General features: G+C 35.3%; 1 protein-coding gene across 1 annotated transcript in view; it reads left to right on the forward strand.

Moving 5' to 3' along the window:
• The window catches only part of AK5 (adenylate kinase 5), a 96,066-nt gene that overhangs the window by 22,386 nt on the left and 67,680 nt on the right, over positions 1-6,000 (forward strand). The gene's annotated exons all lie outside the window — the stretch shown is intronic.

Below are 6,000 nucleotides of genomic sequence, written 5' to 3' on the forward strand. Positions count from 1 at the left end.
TGCAATATCTGGGCCAAGAGGAGCTATAAACACAGAACATACCAAAAGCTGTGTTCATAAATAAAGCCAGGAGTACTTTATGAAAGTAATGCTAGCAAGTACTGCTGAAGTATATTAAGTGCTTAATGATGACGAATTCAATTAACAGTTGACACCAGTTCAATTATTTACATGTTCTAAATTACAGACTGTGTAATAGCACACAGTGCTTGGTACCACATATGGTACCATGAGAGCACAGATGGCCTATTTTGTTTCTTTTGATAGCCTAAATAACCTAGGTAGTTCACAATGGTAAGTTCTCATCGCAGCAAATATGACTAATTCTGTGTGCTGGTCAGATTCATGATGGGCCAAAGCATCCTTAATTGCAAAGTCATGTAATGATGTTGATAGGTTTAATAATGCACTTCAGCGTCGTTCTGAATTTGAAAATGAGAATCCCAGGAAATCATTACATTGTTTTCTCCAGAGAGTGTCTGTTCAGTTTGAGGATTTTGATTAACTCTGGAAAGATGAGAGGACTGGAATTCTTGGACGTTGCTCTTTATTACTGAGGAAGTGTGTATTTTGTGACATTTCTATAGCCTTTATAAGTGGTCCTCCTATAGAAAGCATACTTAGCTCCTTGGGAGAACATGCCTTTGTAGATAAAGCATGTGGGGCATCTGGATAGAATTCCTTTTCTGTGATGAAACCTGTAAAACAGATGTTTTTCCTGTTGAGGTTTCATCTTTTGCTTTTTAGCTCTGTTTCTTGAGAGTTCTAAAGATAATTTAACTTGCAAAGTTCACCTTAGATATGTTTTTGATGGATATGGAAATGGTAACATGGTTTGTGAACATTATATTACTGTCCAAGGACAAGGAAACAACATGGGTAGAAACTGCTGACTTGACAACATGTCAAAGAAGACTTTAATATGAAAAAAATCTGTAATACTTGAATTTACACCTTAACTATATGGTATCTACTCAAAGTGTGTTAATATAATTTCAGAGAGATCTAGAAATTACTCTAGATTTACATTAGTCTAGAAGTGAAGAGAATTAAGGGAAACTCTCTTGTTCACCTGTCATTAGAGCTGGTGCAGCGCAGTTGCATTTCCCTTGTTGCAAAGCAAGGATGCATTAGTAAAGCCAAGCCCTGAGAGTTAGATGCATGAGTAATTTCATGGCCAGTGGATAAAAGGATCCCTTTCTATAGATGATATAGAGAACATATATGGCAGACCTAATTTTCACAGCATTTCCTTGCATATGAAATGAAATTTTTGCAGTTACCTAAGGCAATTAAATTGGTGGGGGATAAATGAGAAAAAGGAGTAGCTGGGAAGAGAATAATCAAAAGAGATTAAGCGTGCATACTCCACTGAAAAATTCTACAAAAAGGCATTTTTTAAAACCACATGATCTTGAAACTGAGGAAACATATGCTAAGTCCACATGGAAAACTACATAATATTACAGCATGTTGTAAATTTTAGAACAATGTTTTTATAAAATGGTTATTTTGTCACCATTTGTTCCTTTTCTTAGTGTTCAATTTATTGGTCAGCATTATCTATAGTTTTGACATTCTTCTGACAATGTAATTTCTTTTCACATGTTCATTTTATGGAAATCACTTGTCCAATAGGAAATCTAAGTATGTTTCTGCCAATTTCATGTCCTGTTCCTTTAAGTAAACAGCAGTGGAGATAACAGATGTTTTCTTACACCACGTGGCTTTGATTCCATTGTCTTCTTCACTGATGAGCTTTATTATTTTGGTTTTGGAAAAGAAAGAAATCACACAATTTTTCATAGCCTTCTATCAGTGGGAAAGACAGAGTTTTCTTAGAAAGCCATAGGATCCAAGAGTCACTGCTGCCTTCATCACCACCTTCACTTGTTGGAAGCCTTGGATCTTCAACTTGCCTTTACTAGTATGTATCTGTATAATAGGGATGTAATATTAACACTTCCACATACATTTGATGCACTTGTGCGTGCTACTTCCCTACCGAAGCAAGAAGAAAGCAAGAAAATTGCATTCATCCTGCTGATTATGGTATTGAACCTGGAAGGCACTGAAATATTACACGGATGAGAGCAGTGTGAGAACTAGAACTGCATAAAATAGAATTACGCTAGCCTAATTCCTAGCGGAGTGAATTCTTGCAGCAAAGTCAGGCAAGGTCAGTGTTGTCCAGGAGGGAAAAAAAAATTTACATTTTTCTTAAATCTCTACCTGCACCTTGTCACTGCTGTTAAAAGCTCTAAATCTCAGACATTTCTTCTACCCAGCATCAGAATTCTACTCAGGAAAAAGAAACAAACCCATTTGTTTTATGTAGAGTTATAATTTTAGAATCAAAACTCAGATTTTAAACACCTACTTAAATGTGTTGTTCTTCATCAATAAACAAGCCAAAAGAGAAAAGAAAAAATTCACTGAAATATAACTAAATATGGTTAATGAGCAGACATTTGATATATCTACTGTTAGACACTGTATGAGCAAGAAAATAAAAATGCAAATTCCCAAATATTACTTTTCCTGCTCTAACAGTTATTCCATGCTGTTTTCAACAAATTTTCATTAAGTTAATAGAATTAAAAACATGTTCTTCAATTCAGATCTTATTGGTTAGGTTGCTTAGGTGTAATTCTTTCCCTTCCATCTTTTTTTTGTCTTTTGATCTTTGATAATTTGATACAGTACATAGCTTGTACTTGTTTGCTGCTCTGTGTGCCTTATGTTTTCGGTCTGTGCATGATATACCTGCTCTCAGTCTGATCCTGCTTTCTGTTTTCAGTACCTACAGTACTTCTAAGAAACAGGAAGATGTAACTCTATCCTTTCTGAATAACTCCTTCTTTACAATAGTTAAATTGGAATATCCAAGAGTTTGGATTATTGTTCAAATCAAACAGATCTGTAAACTTCATTGTAATTATATTGTAATTAAAGAGAAGTAAATATCTGATATTTTAATGAACACACAGTCTGTTTAAAATTCTTTTTAGCAATCTGTCATTAGGTCTAACAAATCAAAACCTGACTTTACTTAAGTCCAATATGATTTCAGAAGGTATCAAGACAATATACTAGGTATCACAGTGTTGGACATGGAGCATATAAATAGATATATATGCTGACTTTTATTGTATCGTAACTTTTAAAAAATCTTAGAACTTTATGTATTGTTTATCTAGACAGTATCTAAGGCACGAATTACTGGGAGGTAAGGTGTTAGACTAAATTATAAAAGGGAGAAAATGTAAATGCCTAGATGATCTGCAAGTACTCTAATGTTTAGCAGAGGACTTCAGTTCTGAACGCAGTTTAATCCATTCCCATATCCTTCCTGCCATCTAGCAATTATTTAGGTGAATATATTAGAATATTATTATATTTAGTCTCAGGTGCTGACATGATAATTGGTATTGTGTACACAGCCATGCCCAATAAGCCAAGGCTACTACTGAGGTGTGGTCATGAGTAGAGAACTTCAAAATGAAAGGGTCTGTGTATAAAAACTTCTAGACAGTGCTCGCTGTTCAATTAAAAATACTTACGTGGTTCATCTCATTCACCTATGAGAATCATTGTTAGGTACTTTGTTCTTTTGTCTACAGTATTCCTAGAGATATACTATGGTATCATTTCACTTTCTAAGTGATTTATAAGGATTTACCTCTTTTTAAAATTAGATCATAATGAAAAAGTAAGGCAAAGAAAGAAAAAACCCCTAATCCCTATGTAAGCAATGTCCTTTAAGCTTTTAATGTGGTTGCTATCCTGGAAGAGATCTAGCTTGCTCTGACAAAATGTGCTGTGAATTACAAATAATAAAAAATTAATCTTTGTCCCTACCCCCACCCCTGGCACCCCAGCCTAGATAAACTGTGTCTCAGGAAGAAAACTGGTGAGCTGAAGGTCTAGTCTATCACATTTTTGTTGTCTGGTGAGACCTTGCTGTTAAAGAGAATTACTATTAAAGAGTTCCTTAAGAATCAGCTGGAAAATTCAAGTGAAAACTGTTTTATTGTTTTGTTAATTTTAAGACACGTTTCTCTTTTGGATATTATACTGATGTTCCATTATTATTAGACCTGCTGCTATGAATGACCAAGCCCTTAAGAACTGTAGGATAAAGCTCAAGGAAATCACATTCATTGACCTCTGAGTAAATTACTATGATGTAAAATTATTCTAAGTAGGAAAATTTTTCATTTACATCCCATCAGATGTAATTCATCCTACTGCAGGGAAGTTTAGAGAACACAGTACAGCATGGTAGACCATAATGAACAAACTGTTGTATCATAATGTCCCTAACTCTAAGTCATAAACAAAATCTCCCACAGAAAGCAGCCTCTTTGCCTACAAGAAATGTCGTTTTTTTCTGCTCAACTGTCTTGGTTAAGTTGTTCTCAGTCATAGGGACAAGTGATATTCTGGAGAGAAAGGAATGAGAATTCAGAGGATAGTAGATGGTGCCCACACAGTGTAAAATACCAGAGTTGTACTTACTTTACTAATTCACAGAGGAATATGCAAGAAAAAATTATGGCTACTCATTTTTATAAACTGAAGCCCTTGGTGGCAATCAGCCATATTCAGTAAAGTAAAAATTTTGACCATGCTTTGGTTGTTGCTGCTATGTTTTTAACAGAGGAAAAAGTTACCAGAGGTGAGGAGGGCAAGATAATATTCAGAATTTGTATCTCCAGATAATCTGTATTTCAGAAAGTAGTTATTTGTATCAAACCAAAACTAGTTGTGGGAAGATGGTAGGATAGAGGAGGAGTTGGGTAGAGAGGAGAGACGATTAAACTTCAGGTTTCTGCTCTGCCTTGTTCAGATGAATTTTTTAAATCTTTGCTATTCCTACTCTAGTGATACCCATCACTCAGCTATTGGATATTTTGAAAGGGGTCTCTAAATCTCCACTTTATCTGGACTGTAATCTGGTATATTAATAGATATTGGTATAGTCATTGGGGAGGAGATCAATGGGTTACAAAAATCTGTCACAAGTTTTTAAAACTGTTCTCAGAGAGCTTAACTGTTCTTTGTAAAACATATCTGTGGTCTAGACAAAAAATTTACAGAGCTCATTGTTGTAGGAGTGGAGCTTTCTCTTACTGGAGACAGGATTAGGCAGTCTGCCTTATTTATAATAATTCTATGGTGTCAACCTTGTTACGTTAGTAAGTCTGTGTGTATTAAAAAAAGAGACTGCTATTATTGAGACACAAATGCTAAAGATTTGAAGAAGGTTCTGGACCTTATTTAAACAGCCAGAATGGGACAGCATCCTCTGGCATAAAATGCTGATTTCACTGATATGTTCATTATCTCACTTGTCCTTTTAGGGAATTTACCATGCCTATGCAAAATATTAAAATGACATTCAGATTAGTCAGAGAAGTAAAGAAAACCCAGAAAAAGCAGCTGAAGCTGGAAATGGATTTTGAGCACAAATTTAGAAGTTAAATAGTTGCTAGTGAGGGAAATAGCTTATGTAGCTGTCTGCCCTCATTAGCATCAAACAAGACTAATGGCTGTCAACTGTCACAGAAAAATTCCCCACAGAACTGCGTTACATAAAATTTTCTCTTGATTTGGTTAAAAAAGGGGTTTTGCTATAGCATTGCACACTGACATGAACTTTAGCTACAGGCTGTGACATACCAATACACTGACAGAAATATCAGTTATAACCCATTTCTAAAGTTTAGTGCTATCATAGCAAACTGTTACACAAAGGCATGATCTGAACCTTCAGCCTGCTTCCAGGTCCTGATGGCAGCCACTGCCAGGCACCTCTCGCAAACCAGAATGCAGCTCCAAGAATCTTCACCCAGTGGAGGAACATGCATCTGGTTTGGCAGAATGCATAATGACTAGCTGCTCTTGATTTTATGGTGGTGATACTTGCTCTCATCCATGCAGTTTTGCACTAAACAATTCTTAAAAAGAAAAAAAAAAAAAAAAAGAAAAAAAAAA

Source organism: Athene cunicularia (assembly GCF_003259725.1).
Source record: "Athene cunicularia isolate RWA chromosome 8 unlocalized genomic scaffold, athCun1 chr8_part1, whole genome shotgun sequence".
Taxonomy (NCBI): Eukaryota; Metazoa; Chordata; class Aves; order Strigiformes; family Strigidae; genus Athene; species Athene cunicularia.